Source organism: Dermacentor variabilis, chromosome 6, assembly GCF_050947875.1.
Source record: "Dermacentor variabilis isolate Ectoservices chromosome 6, ASM5094787v1, whole genome shotgun sequence".
NCBI lineage: Eukaryota > Metazoa > Arthropoda > Arachnida > Ixodida > Ixodidae > Dermacentor > Dermacentor variabilis.
Genome location: NC_134573.1, coordinates 109326583 through 109346998, shown reverse-complemented (window position 1 = coordinate 109346998; position 20416 = coordinate 109326583).

Genomic DNA, 20416 nt, shown 5'->3' with positions numbered 1-20416 from the left:
GACACTGAAAGGGAAAAACGCGGCAACAGTTTTTGTCCTTTTTTTTTATGAGACAGGCGGTACAGTGTGAGCAGTACAATGAAGCAACGTACTGCTTTGGGCGCGAAGCTTCGCGCTTTGCCAAACGAAATGTCCGTGACGACACACAGTTCTGATGAAAAGTTGACGTCAGCTACTCGGTCAGGGAATCACTGCCCCGCTCGATGGACTGACGTGCAAGATTGTGCCACTAGCTTTCGGCAGAATGCAATATCCTTCTTGTATCTAGAGTTCTAACAAAACGTGCGCAGTGTCTTCAAGCAAGAAGGTGGAGGCGGGGAGCAGAGCGAAGAATAATTTTTTTTCTAAGCCCTATAGGCAATTAATCTTGCGTACTTAGCTGTGGTTCTTCAGCAATGTAGAGAATTACTTGGATGGATTTTTGATAATATCCATGGGGCCACCCTTAAGTACCAGCTGCTTCCTTATTAAACGACTGCGGTTGGCGTGCCACGAAGACTTTTCAAGGCCTAGGTAAGCTCATTTGTCGCATCTATTTAACTAGCAAACCACCTGCTTGTCCATCCACTTCTGGGTCAAGGATTATGCACTTTCCCAGGTTTTTCGCTCAGCAAAACTGTATTGAGGGCATGGAGCAACAACGGGCTTCCGGTAACATTTGAAAACGCATTCTTGGTACGTGCTTGGTCGCCTTCCTTCGTTAACGCCTAGCTCGCGTCTGCGTCCGAAAAGAAAATAAAGTGATTGCGCAACTCACCTAACACGCCTCGAAACTGAGAAGGAGCAATCTAATTGGCACCTGTACAATACTCTCGGACCGAACTCAAGGAAATAGTGAAAGGCTTAATTACCGCGCAACAACTCAAGGGTTGCGGCACAACGCACTTTCTAAAGCATTCCGATCCGGTAGCTCGCGGAACAGGAACAACGGCGGCGAAAAAAAAGAAGTTTTCTGGTTGGACCCGTAGGGTTATGCATTGTCGGCAGGGAAGAAGCATAGCGGGATACGCTGCACGAACACTGCCGCCCACTACACGCCTCGTTCGTGAATATAATCGTCCACGCATGAGGTAAGGCGCCGAGCATGACGCGAAGCGTCGTCGGGCGCGCAAGCGGGATCAGCGGCAGAGCGTGAACGACTACGGTTTCCCACGTCTAAGCGATGCTTCCCTTGCCTCGCGGCGAGGTTCCACCACGGGGGCCCTTTAAAAAGGCCGAAATCGCCGTGGCTGCCTCGACTCTTGCAAGTGCGCGCGCACGAGTGCCTTTTGTGGTCCGGTCGGTGTACAGCGACGCTTTGCATTTGGATTTACCTACGGAAGAAGATTCGTCTTCGTCTATCTACGCCATGTCCAGCTACGTCACCTTGCTGGTGGGTATAACTGAACGTCTACGATGCTGCCTCGTGTGGGTTGAGCGCTAATGATGATGCATCGGAAATGATGTCGATACTATAAAAATGACCCACTGGATTGAAAATTTCGCGGTTTCGTCCGTGTCTGTTAATACTGCAAGCATATTGCAAAAACGGAGCCACAAGTTCAAGCGAGTGCCGAATCGGCTTAGACCAGCTGCCGTCTTAACATACCACGTTCCACAGGGGCGTCAAAACGTAAAACCAAGTACCCTGAAAAGTTTGACAATTAAAGCAAGATACATTATTATTATTATTATTATTATTATTATTATTATTATTATTATTATTATTATTATTATTATTATTATTATTATTATTATTTAACGAAATTTCAAGTCGTCTGCAGTTCTTTTTTGTATTTAGTGTACGCATGCGCGAGCACTCAGACTTCGAAATTGTTCCTAGGTGCGCTAAATAAATGATTGATTGATTATTGCACAGTATATTTTATGTCCACTAAGGTCGGCAAAAGAAGTTTCGACAGGACCCATCTCATAAAGAACGTCGAAATCGATGCGATTAGCACTGAAGCAATGTAGCGACACAATGCAATGCTACCGCCGAAACTAGTTAAGCAAGACGCACGAACTGTAGCTGGGCTCATCCCTCGCGCTCTGACGATGACGAGGACAATGTTGATGTTGATGATCTTTATTGGAATGTCTTTTGAAGCAGGGTGCCGACAAATAGTCAGGTAGTCTTCCTGGTATAATCAGGTTTTACAACGTCCACCAATTTCCAGTATTCTGCCCATCTGATCTCAATATCTACTTTCGTCATATTGAACCTCTATCTATTTATTGTACTGTTACCAACGCTTGCAGTGACACCTATTCCATCAACTTATTCGCTGCTTTCTTTCCACAAATCCTGTAAACGTCTTTCACTTCTCTCTAGTTTGTTATCACTTTACCTCCCCCTCCCCTCTCTCCCCAGTGTAGGGTAGCAAACCGGATCTTCCCCTCTGGCTAACCTCCCTGCCTTTCCCCTTTCCTCTGTCTCTCTCTCTCACTTATCTCGACTGCTGGCCAGTTAATGCTTCGATTCGCGTACAATTCCAACGCTTTTGGAAGGTGGGCGTTCTCTATGGCTCTAGCTGAGTGAATTCCTTCGAATTAAATTACTATGTGCTGACTCACTTCTGCTCCTTTATTTTATCCCACGCATGCCTCACTCTGTGGCGTATGTTGGCTCTAGTATGTTTTTGTTCAGCCAGTTCAGGCCTCATATAGCAAGACACTACGCTTTGTGTTCTCATATAGTTATATCATTATTGCTGCATTCCGCTTTCCTTTTATATTCAAATTCTTTTTGGTGGGTGCTTGACTAAGTCTTTCCTTCGTCTATGTATATGCCGAAGTACTTATATTCCTTGGCTATGGGTATAACTTGCTGTTGAATTGACATCGCCTAGTTACTCGACTCCTCATTAAAGCTCATAATTTCCAATTTCTCTATGGTAAATTTAAGGTCTACATTTGTCGTCAAGTTGCTGCACATATTGGCCAGCGTGTGGAAATCTCATGCATTGTCCGCTAGTAGCCCAATGTCGCCCGCACACATCAGCGCCGGAGCCTTCTCTTGGACCATTTGCCCATTACGCGTGTATCATAAATCAAATTTTAAGTGACTGTTTTTCTGTTCTCTTTCTATGCGCTTAACATAAAGCCTGAACGACAATGAAGACAGAGGGAATCCTTGGTTCAGTCCTTGGTGCAATTTCCCCATTTGATTACAATTTCGGCTTTGCAGTACAATTTTCACTCGGTTGCCTCCATTCTTACTTGGTCGTCGCAGCAGCTCCACGGCATCGTTATCTATGTGTTCGTGCTTGAGAATATCCCATAACAGCTTCCAGTCTACATTGTCGTAGGCTCGCTTAATATCGGAAAATTCTATACATAAGGTCTATTCCGAGCTATTGAAACCTTTGTGCACTGAGTTAGAACAAAAATACTATCTTACAAGCGTCTGCCTGGTCTGAACCCATTCTGTAGTTGCTCCAGTACATAATTTATTTCTGCCCATTTCGACGGTTCTAATTTTATGGATTGCATTGTCATTCTATACAGCTCCGACGTTACTGTAACTGGCCTTTACGAGCTCTTTCTGTCCTCATCACCTTTGCCTTTGTAGATGAGGTTAACCTTACTGTCACGCCATCCAGCTAGAATTTTTTCGTTTTAATCACTAGTTCAATGGAAGTATTCAGCAGTGCTTTGATCTTTGGATCGAGGGTTTTGATTAGCTGTATCGGGATTCTATCGAATCCTGCGGCGGTGTTATTAGGGACATTTTCGTCAGCTTTTTTCAATAAAAGTTTTCAATTGCGAAGGATGAAAAAACAACGTGACGGGCGGTTGCTGCATTCTCAGCGTAGCGAGTAAGGTGATCTACGCCGACAATAATCCACCGATTTCCACACCCGCTGCATGGAAGCGGGCCGTAGAGGTCGATGCCGACGCAGTCGAACGGACGAGCCGGGCATGGTAGCGGCTGCAACGGTCCTGTGAAACGCTGGGTAGGTGTCTTGCCTTGTTGGCATGTAGTAGAAGACCGGATGTACTTTTGCGCAAAGTTGTGCATGCCTCGCCAATAACAGCACTGATGCGACGTTGTGTAAGTTTTGAGGATGCCGGCATGAGCGCTTAGGGGATCAGCGTGAAAAGACGCGCAGAGTGCCTATGACGAGGTATAGCAACGAGCCACTTCCGCCCGTCGGGCTTGTAGTTTCGGCTATATAGATTGTTGTCCCGCACGGAAAAGTCTGTTGCTTGGTGACGCAGTGCTCGTGTCGAACAGACATCAGATGGAGTGGCAAGGTAGTCAAGTAACATTACTAGTGCTGGGTCCTTGCGCTGCTCTGTGAACATGTCAGTGATGGTCAACGGTGACAGGGTGGACGAGGAAGCTGACAAAGACGCCAAATCAGGCGTCAGTGGGGAGCGAGAGCGCGCATCAGCGTCGGAGTGCTTGCGACCGGAGCGGTACATGACGCGGATGTCGTACTCTTGCAAGCGAAGCGGCCAACGTCCCAAGCGTCCCGAAGGGTCTTTCAAGGAAGAAAGCCAACAAAGGGCGTGGTGGTCAGTAACTACGGCGAAAGAGCGGCCGTAAAGGTACGGGCGAAACTTGCTTAGTGCCCAGATGATCGCCAGGCACTCCTTTTCTGTTACAGAGTAATTTAATTCTGCTTTCTTTAGAGTACGGCTCGCATAAGAACGACGGATTCATCATAGTGAGCTTTCCGTTGAGCTAAGACCACGCCAAGGCCAACTCCGCTGGCGTCAGTATGAACTTCCGTGGGAGCATCAGGGTCGTAGTGGCGAAAAATCGGTGGTGAGGTCAAGTGGTGCAACTGCTGAAATGCTGCATCACATTCAGGTGACCATGCTGCTATGCCTTTACTGGCGGAAGGTAAAATTGTCAAGGTCACCATGATGGATGCGAAATTGCGTACGATGGGACGAAAATAGGAACATAAGCCAATAAAACGTCTGAGGGTTTTGATAAACGTGGGCGTTGGGAAGTCTGCAACGGCGCGGAGTTTGTATGGGTCTGGGAGGACGCCGTCTTTTGAGGTAACGTGACCCAAGATGCTTAGCTTGCTTGCTGCAAAACGGCACTTTTTAGGTTAAGCTGTAAGCAGGCAGATGCGAGACAGGTCAGAATGTCATGCAGGCGAGGGAGGTGTCTCGGAAAATCGGTTGAGAAGACGACGATGTCGTCGAGGCAACATAAGCAGGTCTTCCATTTGTGGCCGCGAAGAACGGCGTTTATCATACGCTCAAAAGTAGCAGGCGCGTTGCACAACCCGAAGGGCATGCCCTTAAACTCGTAGAGGCCATTGGGTGTAACGGATGCGGTCTTCGGTTGGTCAGGTTCGGCCATTGGAACTTGCCAGTACTCGGAGCGCGGACCCAAGGAACTGAAATATGCTGCGTCTTGTAAACAGTCGAGAGCGTCATCGATTCGAGGCAGTGGATAAACGTCTTTTCTCGTTATCTTGTTTAGGCGTCTGTAGTCGACAGAAAAGCGAATGAAGCCATCTTCTTTTCTTACCGATACGACAGGTCAAGGCCAAGGACTTTGAGAGGGACGGATGACTGTATACGTTTGAGCATGTTGTCTACTTGCTCCGTGATGATTCGGCGCTCTTCGGCGGAGACACGATACGGGTGCTGACACGAGGGGGAGTGGGAACCGGTGTCGATGGTGTGAGAAACACCGGTGGCACGGCCCAATGACGTCGGATGACAGTTGAAAGAGAGAAACTTGTGAAAGACAGCGAGAAGCTGGCGGTGATGAGATGGGCAAAAAGCAGGGTCTATGGCGTTGTCAAACCCACTAAAGGTGGTGAGCCTGAGACCAAAGCGATGGCGTCTACGTAACATAGGGAGTGTGTAGGAACATCGAGATCGTCAACATAGTCGACCACCTGGAAGTATCCTATGGTCTCTCCAGGCAGTAGGCTGATCGGGTACTGGTAGTAGTTGGTGACCAGCATCACAGTTGACCCAGATGTTATAGTCAGCAGGCAAACGGATGAACAATGCCCTTGCGCTGAGGAAACACATCGGACGGCATGAACACTACATTGGCGTCAGATGCGGCATCTGACAACAGGACAACAGCGATCGGCGACTCAGGGGTATGGTTGTGTCGGCATCAATAGTGAGTTTGTCGGCAAAATGAGAAGAGCTGGTCAGCAGTGATTCACATAGTGGTAAAAGCGACACTTCTGGCACAGGAACAGTCAATGACAACATGGTGACGTGACAGGAAATCCCAACCAAGGATGAGGTCCTGAGAGCACGATGGTTATGTACAGAACTTCGTTGATGACAACACGGGCCGTGCATACAGATGAAGGGTGCATTGCCTGCGCGCTGGCAGTGGCGAGCACCAGGCCAGAGGGAGCTGTAGTCACTTTTCGTAGTTTGCGACGAAGATTCTCGTGAATGACGGAAACGGCTGCTCCGGTATCGACTAGTCCCAGTGCGGGTACTCCCTCTACAAGAACGGTAAAATTTTGCGGCGAAGGCTGAGGTCTTGAGGACGTCGATGTATTTGCAGTTCTTGCCTCAGGAACTGCACCAGTCAGTTTCCCTCTTCAGTAGGAGCTCGACGACGCAGGGGCGAAATCGAACTCCGACGAGGGGAAGGGGAACGCCGAGTTTGGATCGACGGTCAGTGTCAAGACGTCGCGGTGAAAATGGAGGCGTGGCTGCGTATTGTGGTGCCTATCTGGGCGTGTCAAACGTGGTACGCGTAGTTGGGGCGCGGCGGCGACAGAAGCGCGCCACATGGCCAGCAATGCCCCGGGCAAAGCAGATAGGCCGGTTGTCTTGAGTGCGCCACGTCTCGGTAGGACGAAAAAACAGTGTTGACGGTCGGACAACTGGAAATGAAGCCGGATGCACGGGCGATGAAACGGAAGCTGTCGGCGCAGGTGGCCGTGCAACCACGGCTGCATAACTGAGCGGGAGCGACGTAGGGTGAGTGGCAAAGTCGGCGTGGGCCAGCGGCACACTCATAGGATTGGGTGGGGTGGTCGTAGGAGCTGCAGGAAGCGCTTCGGATATCTGAGTCCGGATGGCTTGCCGCAGCATTGGAGGCAAAGCTGACGGAGGTGCGCAGCTGTGAAGCAGCAGCGAGAACGGCCTGACCACCTCTTCAGGAATAAAATCTTTAATATGCTGCGAGAGGGTCGAGTTGGTTCTGTCGGTAGAAACCGCGATGCTCGAGACGGAATCGGCGTGCTGAATGTCCTGGCGGGCGATGGAACGTTGGCGGCGCAGCTCGTCAAAGCTCTGGCAGAGGTTAATGAGGACTGACACGCTAGTTGGGCTTTTGGCCAGCAACATCTGGAATGCGCTGTCCTCGATGCCCTTGAGGATGTGTTTGATCTTGTCATCCTCTGACATGCTGGGATTTACCCGCTTGCACAAATCGAGAACATCCTCGATGTAGCTGAGGAATGTCTCTCCAGGCTGCGTCGCGCGCTGGCGCAGACGCTGTTCAGCGCGTAGCTTACGCACAGCTGGGCGATCAAACACTTCGGCAAAAAGAGTCTTAAACGTGGACCAGCTAGTAAAGTCGGATTCTTGGTTGAAGAACCAAAGTTTGGCTACGTCGGTGAGGTAGAAAGGCACGGGGGTTAACTTAGACTGGTCATCCCATTTGTTATGGGCACTTACACGTTCGTACGATGACAGCCAGTCTTCCACGTCGTGTTCGGCGGTCCCACTGAAGATGGGTGGGTCGCGTTGACGAGAGACGCCGGTGCAGATGACAGTGGCAGTCGCTGGTGCAGGCAACGAGGTGGCGGGATCAGGCATAGTGCAGGGCAATCTTGTTGGCAGGGTTCGAGTGTGGAGCTCCAGGACGAGGTGAAGGATCTCGGCAACCTCCACCAATTTCGACCAGGTTTATTGTCGTTCACAACGTTATGGAACACTAGGTATATAAAGGCAGTGTAAGGGCTGTCCATAGTTCGCGTTGAAGTGAGAGGCAGCACGAAGGTCAATTCTCTCGCTGCGGCGGGCCTTATCTTGAAAGCGTTGGTCTTACGTGATCGACAGACGGGTTTCGTCGTTGGGTAGGCACAGAAATGCTTACGCACTTGAAACTGCGAACACGGTAGGCAATTAACACGCGACAATAAAAACTAAGCACAGAACATATCATGCGAGGTCATAAAGCGAGCAAAAATATTCCATAAACCAGAATCAACCCCATTTAGTAAGTCAGAAAACAGTGAAAACAAAAAAAAGTCCTAAAACAGGAACAAAACAATAATAAGAGCGACATCAGACGCTTGGCACCTTTCCACTATGAGGACGATAAATAAACACCGCTTTTACTGACGCCGCGTCATCACAATAAAGAATAGGGAAGCAGCACTTTTTGAGATTGACTTTAATCGGATAGGGATACAATATCAGCTGGAAGATAGTTCGATTCGTTTCATGTATGTGGAATAAAGCAGTAAATAAAAATATTTGCTTGACGATAAAAGACTCCAACCTGATACCGATGATGAATACGGGAAGAGTTATATGTGGAATTAGGAATGGGTTGGTTGCGTAAAGATGAAGACAATGCATTTTGTGATGTAAAACATAAAACGTTTCTCCGGAGCAATAAGGAAGGTGACAATAAACTTGATCTTGTAGATATAGTGCTGGCCATGCGGTTATAGTTAAAAAGACTAAAGCTCACGCTATTACTCTGGACTACTTAAGGAACGTATTGTAGCTTAGAATGGTTGAGGTCTCAAATGAAGGGGTCATATTATAGCTCAGGAAGAACGAAGGTTTTGTAGAGAAGTATAACTTTAGTGACACGGGAGCTTTATCATCTAATTAAATCTTTGGGTTTTACGCATCAAAACCATGATTTGATTACGAGGCAGACCGTATAGTGAGGGGCTCCAGATTACTTTCAACCACCTGGGGTTCTTGAACGTGCACTTAATGCAGAGCGCACAATGCACGTGCAGGCGTTTTCGCATTTCACCATCATCGAAATGCGGGCGCCGTGGCCGGAATTCATTCCTCAATTGGCGTTGCTCAAAGCGTTGCTATTGTTGTTGCTCAGTAGCGCAACGTCATAGCCATTGCGCCACCGCGGTGGGTCCGGAGCTTTAATAAAAATTTCGTCCTAAATATGCCAACGTGCGGTTACCATTAGCCCTTATTATAGCGATATGTTGGTTCCTATTTAAAGCCGAATTAATCATCGCACCAAAGTATCGATAATGACGACGTGGATTCAAGGTGGAGATTGTTTAATAAATTGAATTGAATTGAATTTTATTCTGCAACAAGAAAAAGTTACGAGGAGGACACGTAAAAGCTGTAAGAACAGCTTGAGGAGCCCTGACCCCCTAGCACACGGGGAAGCATAAAAGCATGCAGCTGAGGGAGTACGACCTACTAAGAGGGAACACTTACAAAAGTTATAAAACGTCACTTGAAGAGAGTATTACACATTAGTCATAAGGAAAAAGGAAATCATCGTATCATGTTATTATACAAACTTTAAACGCAGTTGTTTTGGTGATGTACTGGATATGTCAATCTTATTTGCTTTTATTATGTGGTTTAGAAGTGTAGGCAATTCAAATTTTAACATTTGATTTCCGTAATTGCTTCTACATTTGGCGACATACCACACTTCAGGATGGCGTACATTATAAGCAAGGAAGTTTTTCTCTAGCCTTGCTATGTTTGTCATGGCATCGTTATTTTTTCTCCAAACCGAGTTTATATAAACGGCATAGCTTGTAATTATACATTGATGGAACCTTAATGATGTGGTGCTTCTTAAACAAGTCTCCAGTGTGGTAGTGATATGAGACTTTGCAGGCTAGGCGTAAGGCACTTTTCTGCAGAACGGAAAGTTTGCTAATGTTTGCAGTTGTTGTTGTTGATCATAAAAGATACGAGAAGAAAAGAGATCATACAAGATAATAGAGAAGAAAATAAATAGGTATATATGAGTATGTTAACAGAGAAAGGAAAATAGTAGCAGTGGTGGCGCATATTGCCGGTTGTCCTAAATATTTTATTAATAATGTAGTTCACGTGATCATCCCATGTAATGTTTTGTGAAAAATACACGCCCAGTGATTTTAAGCTTTTTACCACTTACATTTTAGAGTTACTTAACGAAACGGTGGGTAACTGGACATGTGTGTGGCGGGGGTGAAATAAAACAGCCTTCGTTTTATTAATGTTTAGTCTTAGGGAGTTCGTTTGAGCCGATGCAATAATTTCAGACAGTGCGCTATTCACTCAACTACCTAAATCGGCACACGAGCTGCCTGAAAAGAATAAACTCGTGTCATCAGCACAGATCGTATAATGGCTTGCTTCATCAATGTGGACAATCTCATTAATATAAAGTATGAAAACAAACGGTCCCAGGATGCTTCCTTGAGGGACACCTGTTCTAATAGATTTTATTGAGGAATATTTTCCTTCAATGCCAACAAACTGAGTACGGTATAGCAAATACGACTTGATTAGATTGTGCGCGATACATCTTATGCCATAGCGATACAATTTCTGAAGCAGAATATCATGATTGATGAGGTCAAAGGCTTTTCAGCAGTCTAAAGAAAGCCCAAGTACCATATTTCTGCAATCGAAATTTTCCAGAATAAATTCATTTTAGGCCAGTAGTGCGAGATCTGTAGACTTGTGACTCTGTCGAGCTTCGGCGGGATGCAGGCATGAATTTGCGCTGGTTAGTGTCAATTCCATTAACGATTTTTTTAAAGCACGCGAAAAAGTGCAGCACAACTAGTTGCGCGGCACTTTATCGTGTTTTGCACCCTTTATTTAGCCCTTGAGAAAAAGAAAAAAAAAATGAAGTAGGGCGTATTGAGCAACAGAAAGATGGATCGGGAATTTTTCAGGATGGCCTGTAATTTCCTCAAGGACAATTTCGCTATGATTACAGTACTTGAGAAGTTCAATAGTAATCACACTAATTAAGTAACTAGGCAAAACACACACAAAATCTCTGTCATGTTCCAGGCGACGGCAAACAACACTGTTTTGATTCTGTTCACCGACGTGGCACTCGCATATATTTAAGTTATGGCGCAAGTTACGTGAGACACTCTGTACGCACATGGGCTGTGTGGGACGCCTTTGTGGGTGGTTCCGGATCGTTACCGACCTCCTATTTCTCTAAAACGAGCGCAGAAGTTACACTAGAGGGCACTTTTGCATTCTGTTTCGATCTGACCGCAGCCAAAATAGCTCCGCGAAATCGAGCTGACGCTCAACTCCATTAGGCCGTATTTACTAAAACACAGCAGCTGGCTCTGACTGGTGCAACATTCTTTTTTTCGTAAATGTACACAAGTGTTCAAGGGCATGAAATGTATGGCACTGAAACCCAGCTTCAAGCTGCGGTGGGCCTTGCACTAAACTTTATCCGGTCTAGGGGATCGACGAAAGGCGACCAAAGAAAGGGCTTCAAGTGGTCTGTTCCTTTGGAAACTTCAGATTCTCGATATCTGCTTTCGATGAGCTCCGAACGCGGGGGATGAGGCTCAAAATTTTAAGAAAAGCTGGACTTAAGTCACACTTATCTGTAAGGTACAACCGTCAAGAGACGCATAATAAGTTTGTAAATGACACTGCTGTAGCGCTTGCATGATGAGGAGTTGGAACCGGTTACTTGACCTTCCTGTATTTCCTACGTGCCTTGCAGCGAATTCCTGCCGAATAAAACAAGCATGCTTTGTTGTTCCCAGTGCGCCATGGTAGCTGTTGTTCGGCTGACACCAGCTGACGCCGGTTATATTGGTGGAGGAGGCATCGGTCTTGGCGGTGGAGGCTTCGGCGGCGGAGGCTATGGCGGCGGAGGCTACGGCGGCGGAGGCTACGGTGGCGGAGGCTACGGCGGTGGGGGCTACGGCGGCGGAGGCTACGGCGGTGGGGGCTACGGAAAGGTATTTGACTGTCATGATCGGCATATACATGCCCCCTGATGGACAAATGTATATCTCCGCAATCTTCAGTTACCGCTGTCTTGTATCAACTATATCCGCTATATGTCTGCACATTTGTTAATCTTAATACACCACTTAGTCTTACACTGCCCTCGATTGCTAATCCTTGCTTTTGCGTGTCTGGTAAAATCATGTTACGCTCACAACACTCGCTCTCATAAGCGCTTAGCAACAGAAAGGTACTAACTCGCCATGGTAACCTACCAGCTATGGTGTTGCGCTGCTAGGCACGTGGTCGCGGGATCAAACGCCAGCCGTGGCGGCCGCTTTTCGATGGGGACGAAATGCGAAAACGCCCGTCGGGTCCCGTGCATTGGGGGCGCGTTAAAAAACCTCATCTGTTCAAAATTAATCCATAGTTCCCCACTACGGCGTGCCTCATAATCAAATCGTGGTTTTCTCACATAAAACCCGATAATTAGATTCACCAGAAACGTACTGAGCTTTGTTTCGTTCTTTGCAGGCCAAGGTTTATGTGGCACTGGTCAGGAAACGAAATATACGTCCTTAAGAGGAAGCTTTACCTCGGGTGCTCTTATCTAAATACGTATAAAAGGCAAATTCGTTTTTCTCAGCAACCACTGCGACAAATTTCACGAGGTTTGCTGCATTTAAAATAAAAACTTAAAATCTAGTGACTGTTGGTTTCGAAGTTCTGATTTAGGTCGTCGATTTGTACTGACAATTGTCAAAAATTGCAAATTTTCAGAAAACGAAAGTATCAAGTTTACAACTCCGTAACTCATCAATGAAAAACGATATCACAATTTTGTAAATTGCATCTAATAGTGAAACTAAAGCGGGCAAAATTTCTACGTTACACATGAATCTAAAAAAAATTGAAAATGTGTAAATATAGCTTTTTCAGAACCCTTGTACACAACGGAACAAATTCGCATAAGATACAATTGACATACCGAATTTGTCCGCTTTGCATGATATAATGCATGCCGTTTACCGAACCACGATATCTGTTCTTAAGAGAGAGGTATTATTCTGTAACCTTCATGCCTCTATTTTTTTCGAGCTTTCGAATTTTTGAATTTCCGAAAGTTATTTCAACAAAATTCAGGCGTAAATAGAAATTCCGATTCCAACAGTCATTAGAACTTAATTTTCTCTCTCAAATGCAACAAATATCGTTAAAATCGGTCCAGGGGTAATCTCACAAAAGCTATTTTGCGTTTTACATGTATTTGAATTTGCCGGGTTAGTGTTGGACCCGAGCTAAAGGTTCCTCTTAAGAACAACAGATTTTCAGGCAGTATTACCAATTGTCATAATGATCATCTGAAAAATTCGGAGCGGCTAGTGTCATACTAAACACTAGCGGAAATTACTTAAATTTTCTTTGCACTTGTGAACAGCTTTGAGACGGCAAAATTTTCTACGGAATTTTCTCTTCCATTAACGTGTGTGACAACTAAGCAAGTCTGGAACCGAAGAACCCATATAGTGGTTTCTAGTGAACTTATTGTTCTATGTGTTATTTTCTTTCAAAATAAAACACGTACCACCATCAGACGATGCACTTGAATGACGAATACGTTTGTACGAAATATTGTGAATGGGATTTGGTACAATGCACGCCTGCAGTCTAAGTTATTCACGCCTGAGAAAAGTCATGGTGGAAGGAAGCCGGTGGACACTTTTACACGTTTCTTTTTTTTTCTGGGGGAAGCTAGTGGCATGGTATGCTAAACACATGACCTCCTTGTTTGGTTTGCTTGGTTTGATCGCGTTCGCGCTTGTTTCGATTGGCATGGTTTGCGATTGTTTGTAATCTGATTGTATTCGCGACGCGAATTGTGGAGAACTTTCTGGAGGCCAAGCGCCCCTCGCGATTACACTGCAACCTTCGACGAGATATGTATAAAAGCCGACGTACTTGACCTGCAGATCAGATTTTCGACGATTGCCGACTCTGTTATATGCCTCTCTGAAATTTTCTGCGTCAATATATCCTGAAAGGATAACACGTAGAGAGCTGGGCTCAAATTTCGCACTATGGAGCACATATAGTAACCGTCGGTGAATTTTTTTCTCAGTAGCGCTTCGTAGGAAATGTGTGCAATATGATTAGGTTTGTATTGAAAAGATAGGACAGCACGTCGGTGTGTGCTGGGCTTACTGCGAAATTAGGATCAAACGTAAACGTAATGTGGAAAAACATTACTTGGATGTCCAACGCCTTGGAATAGTGGAATTTTTGTTGCCCAAATGAATGACTTATTCCGTAAACAGTATTAAACTATATTAAGGTTTTCACCGCTACTTACTTACTTATACGACTATGAAAGAACTATTATTCACGCTCCACTATACAACAGACAGCGAGCTTGCAAACCCTCAGGTATTTGCAAGCACAACCACGTGTTATAAGCGCAGATAAGCACGCCTTGATTCAAAGGCGATCATGTAACACGCGCCCTGCTTAGCACCGGCACCGCGTCGTGTGGCCTCCATACTTTTCGCAAAGAATGTGCAGTGCTCAAGGCAAACTCACGTTAAAATTCAAGCCTGCCTGTGTATTTCATCGCAGCTGTGGCAGCCGTACAGCTTCGGCTACCAAGTCCTGGACAAGTACGGCACCCAGCACCGCCAAGAGAAGAGCAACGGTCTGGGCGGCGTCAAGGGAAGCTACGGCTTCACGGACGCGTGGGGTCGCTTCCGGCAGGTGAACTACGTGGCCGACAAGCATGGATTCCGAGCCAAGGTGCTGACAAATGAGCCCGGCACGGCAAACCAGCATCCGGCTGCCGTGCGAATGCTGTCCAGCGGGGGCGGAGGTCACGGTCGTTAACTAGGGAATGGGCGATACATGCTCGTGTAGAGGTAAACGACTGGGCAGTGATGGACGGGCAAGCCTCGATAGAACGAAGCTTGAAAAAGCGAGTGGAAATGGAAATGCGTGCCTTTCATACATGCTAGGGTGAAGAATGAACCTACTTTTATTTGTATTCGGATCTGACAGCATGGTATTGGTGTTTGTGATGATAATTATGGTCATGATGACGATGTTGTGGTGCACGAGCGAGCTGGTTTTATTAAGGTTATATTTTGTGGAGACTCGTAAATTCTCAAGCACACGTCGCGAGAGAAGTAGGTAATGCTAGGGCCAAATTATCCGCACGCAGAGAGAGCGACGTAAGAATACTGTTCGCGAAGGCCTTGGTAGTGTATGAAACGGTTCGACCTAACCATTGTAGTCGGATTGTATTAGAGACATGTATTGAATAAAACACACCATTTAGGTTAATTTTTGTACTGACCCTAGAAATGTCGAGCTAAACGTCGGACGAGCATTATATTTGTGCGGTTTCACTTCAATAGTAAACTGATCGCCTGGTGGTGATTGCGCCTTTGTGAGTTTACTAGTTGCCAACCGATCTGATATAGCTGTAACGTGGTATTAACTACTTATTTTGCAGTTGTGTCATGTGAGATTTAACATCTTGTGGAGGTAGAAGCACAATGCTTTACATCGGGGAAAAGTTATCAAACTTATAGATGAGTGATATATAATATTGTAATAAAGAGCATAGGTCGCTGACGTGTGCGTCATAACTTTAGCTTTTAACAGCACCCTTTTTGCTTCTGACATCCCCAAGAGACGCCAAAGCTACTTTAATTACGCTAATAAATACTGGAGCATGCTGAACACAGCAGCTAATGTTGCAAGACTTTATCTCGCACCAAAGCGAGTCATCTATCACGTTAAAGACAGCAAAGCCATCTTCAAGGATTTGTGAACTTGCAAAGCTCTGTCATTATGTTCGACACGCATGCGTGTTGTGACGCGGTCATGACCACTCCAACGGGCAATTTTCTTTCTCAACCACAAGTTCTCGCAAGGTGTGCATTTCGTTACGCAGGCAATAGAGGCCGAGGCGAAATATTGTGAATGCGAACAAAGGGCTATCGTGCTGCAACTATCGAATACAATGAGACTCACCTTGTAGGCGTTGCACATGTACAATAGATGGCGGCAGTTTTTAAAATTTTATGTCGGTTGTGTTGACATCACCAGGCACATTGCGAGTTGAACAAATCTACATTTGTTGAGGCTAAACTGTGATTTAAGGTTATCAGAGGGAACTTGGGTCAAGGTGTCAGCAGGACTGCAAAAATGGTGTTAGTATGCCCCATGGTCTAAGCGTGGCTTGTGGGTCAAGTACGAAACTTGGCATGGCAGCGAGCCTATTTTGCCCAAAGAAGAGCGAAAGTGACCATTAATGCGTAGCCTCCATGAGCAATTCAATCAAACCCCGAGCTCAGTAAAAGGAAATGATGTTTTTGAGCTTTATGGTGAAGATTTCGAGCACGGTAATGTTCATTATGATGTAAGTAAGAGGAGAACTGTATAAGTTTGACTCTTGGCACAAAGAAATATTGAAGCTCATTTGGGGATCCTTTTTACCAGTTATGCTATATTCTCTACTGAGAGTGACGAGATGGAAAACAGGCCTTTGACCGATACGAGAGAAAGCCTTGGCACACATATACGTTTAAAGGCGATCTGAAGGAGAAGCCCCAAATACTATGTAGCGCCAGCAACCAAAGGAACTATGAACGTGCCACTTAAGCGATGTGAACACGAAAGGAGGAACCGCTTATGTCCTATGGTAATTGTAATCGTATGACACTAACCACTCCTAAAATTGGTACTCCGAAAGGAAATAATACATCACTGAGCTAACACTCTGCATTATAGATAACGCTCTGAAATTTTTATATATTTCTGTAGCCCAACTACTGCGCAGGCATCTGAGTGGTGGAAAAAATTTATCTACAAGATGAAAATATTTTTACTGAACGCGCATGGAAACTATGGCTTGTGGAAAATAAATAAATAGAAAGAGTGGAAAGCCAGAGGTTACCAAGAAATCATGGGTAAACGAAGCGCGCGGCATCAGTAGTGCGCGTCTGGAAAGGACAGAAAAATAAACTGCCCACATTTCACAACGCACTACGTTTACTGCGCTTATGGCCAACTAAAAAGACTGAAAAGCAGCATTAGACAGAAGACTCATGAAGGAAGTGGATAGAATGGACGCTTAGACGGAACATGCTTCAGAAGGTCGCGGAAGCTGTTAACGAAGCTAACAATTTTTTTGGCTTCTGTTGTTTACGTTTCAGAATGAAGGCCGCAAATTCACGGCGTATAGAGCCGTGTTTGACTTGCATAATGAATAACAAACGCGAAGTGGAAGGTCTCTGTACAGCGGCGTACCTACAGGAAGCCACTTAGCCTTACAAAAGATTTGCCGTGACACGTGACCGATTTTGTTTTAGCACGTTTGCATGACATTAGGAGCTGAATGTCTTTTGACATGGCGCTTGCAGCGCTTTAAGTGGTTATAAGAAACTCCAAATCTGGTTTACCGATAGCTATAGGTAAAGGAGAATCACTTCAGTGGTATTGCTGCGAGACTGTCCAACCATACATATATGCAAATTCTTCTGTCCCTTCTGGCGAGATCGTTGTGAAGATACGAGGTGGTGGTTATTTTGGGCACATTTCATACGGCAAATTTCATTTTCACATTTTCACATTTCTCAGTTTTCTTGCTTAAACTTTTTCTTTTTCTTAAGTTACACTCCCGGTACTTATTTGGAAAAGATCAAACGTGCTGGACTGATTGAGAAACGTGTACAATTTTATATCAAAGAATATAAAACCCCTGAACTTCTTTCGTGTTTTCGGCATGCCTGAAATACTTTCTTGTTTCAATGTCACCAGAACATGATATTCTGCCTTGCCTATTTAGCAATACTTGACTATATGTGTGTCGAGTTTTTGTTTTTCCCTATGAGTTAGCAACAACGCACATTTTGTTTATATATACAGTTCCCAAACATCATTCGTGACCGGAGTAAGACAATGTGCTGCTGCTGCTAAATTGCAAGGGTAAAATGCAGGGAAAAAAAGTAATAGTTTCCGGCACTGCTTACTGTCCCAAACTTGACCATTGCGCATTCCCCTAGCCGTATCCAAGAAAATAAGGACTGTGCTTGTCAAATTGACGCCCGTTCGTCAACAATCTGGGAGCACGACGCTGCAAGTTGGTGTACGCTCTCTGCACCAAGCCACACAAAATATCAACTGGACAATTTCGGGATCAATAAGCCTAAATTAATAAAAATCTCTTTCTTGACAATCTCGACAATCGCTGATGCTGGCATTCACGCGAGTCAAGTCAATCTTGTGTAGCAAGAACTTCAACGGATGAAAGTAAATTCGTTTGTTTTTAGTACCAATGGCATCATAATGCACTCTCCCAGGTAAAGTAGGTGAAAGTCAGAGGCTGGCAAGATGGGGCTACCCAAACGACTGTTGGCATAGCACGCGCGAATCCTTTAGTACCACCCGTTGCATACATTTAGTCCTCTCAGACGCCTATGCCATAGCAAGGTATAAAATAAGGGCTCTAGGCAGAGATGCCTACAGTTAAGTCCACGTGACCGGTACACGAACGCTCGGCCTCCTTTCCCTGACCGTTGCCCGTGGTCTAAGTAGTGCAGGGATGTTTCTTCGCGAGCTCAATAGCCAGCACAAGCCCAATCCATTGTCGCCTGGCACAGTGTGTCCTTGCTTCGCGTATCGTGTCTCGCACTCATTCGGTTTGTCCCTGGACTCAGGGTCAAGCGTTAGTACAATAGGCTCGTTATGTATTGTTTTCGCCTCGAACAGAGTCATTACGCACCTTGCCGCGCCGTACGGCCCGCTTGTGAAATGGTGGCCAGAACAACAAGCTTTGAGCTAAGTTCGTTATTGGTAGCGTGAGCAAAGACAGTTAACTCTTGCTTTGCAACTCTTGTTTTGGAAAACGTTGAGAGCGCTGTTTGGAGCGCATACAAATTATACGAGGGTTGTACAATAAGCATAATTTAAAACGCGAACAAGAGATAACTGATTGGAACGCTCGTTACGCATAACTGCATGGAAGTGCCGCGTGTAATCGCTCTGCAGTAGGTTATTGAGCATGGTCTCACCCAAAGTGGCTGTTTTGGAGTCTTAATTAGGCTCCTGTTTACAAATGCTGCTCAACCGAGAAACATAACAACTCATCGGAGTAGTTTCTGAATTCTCATCGGAGTAGTTTGAATTTGCTGATAGTACCAGCGAATGACAAGAAGGGCAATGTACATAGTGTTGAAAATTTGTTCATAGCTAGTGAAAAACCTTTCCTAGTAGGAGTGGGTAATTATTGCTTCGGGTTGCTGGTTTTGTTCACAATGTGTGTTGTGCACTTGCATAAATGCTTATGTTGGTCGCTCACCTTGTTTAGCACTGATGTTTTACTTAGGCTTGTTTTATTTTGTCATGTTATTGCCTTCGTCTCGCTATTTCATTGTTGATTGCCTTTTTAGTTTATGGAGAATTCATGCTTAGCGAAGTTCCCAGTTGATATCCTTTGAAAGCTTTAATGCTTCCACATGTGCTCTTAGCTTTTGTTGCTTCTAGTGTGCTACTTGTGCAAGCTTATATGTTTTAGGTGCGTAGGGGGCTCACTGTTTGCAGTATTCATTGTACATAAAGCATCACGAGCTAACCTCAAGAATTACCGTTTATGTCGCATATTTCTTGTGTAAACTGCAATACATTTGTAAACCGCACGTTTGGTAAAATATTTTATGTTTAACACTAACATTACAGAAACCGCATTTCCGCAAGTCAACAGAAATACCTGTGTCACATTATTAGCCCCAAACATTTACTCTTCGGATTCTACGTTTATTATGTGTATGCTACCCTCCACCACGGCTGTCTTTCTCACTTTTATTAATGTGAATTTAGGACCATATTGAAAGACGTACGAGTCTGTTTCGTGTGCCTTAGCTTATGTGCAATGCTTACAGCATTCGTCCGCTTTCTTCAAGAGATCGTACCGTTGCTGGTCAGCTTGTCACTTTTTGCTATTTTTATGTAAACAAATTTTGCTTAATAAATTAGCATGTAAGTCAGAAAACGAAACAAGTGCCTTGTCTTATTGAAAGTTGGGTAAATCATGCATGAATAGTTGCAAAATTTTAATGTATACAGTGAAGGTACGACTACAGATAGACGTATCTCAAGGAACTGACAAGAACGCCCGTATCATATTTTAACATAAACACTTCGTAAAATATTATTCCGTAGACTACACATTTAAACACACGCTGTGCATGGTACCTTACTGATGTGCTCCTCAAGATCAACAACTAGGGGTCTTTAAGAGCCGCCCAACAAGGCGCACTAGAGCTGCTCTTTTGGCGCGTCACGAACACAGCACCAGTCTATAAAAAAGAAAAAAATAATCCAGAATTTTGAAACATTGTGAAAAGTATTTGAAACGACCTGTCATAGCGAATTTACCCCATCGACAGCAAGGGAAAAGGACCGACACTTAAAGATACTTTCTGAATGTACTACATTAAGCTGAACTAAACGTCATCATTTTATTTTCAGGCATCCAGCCTCG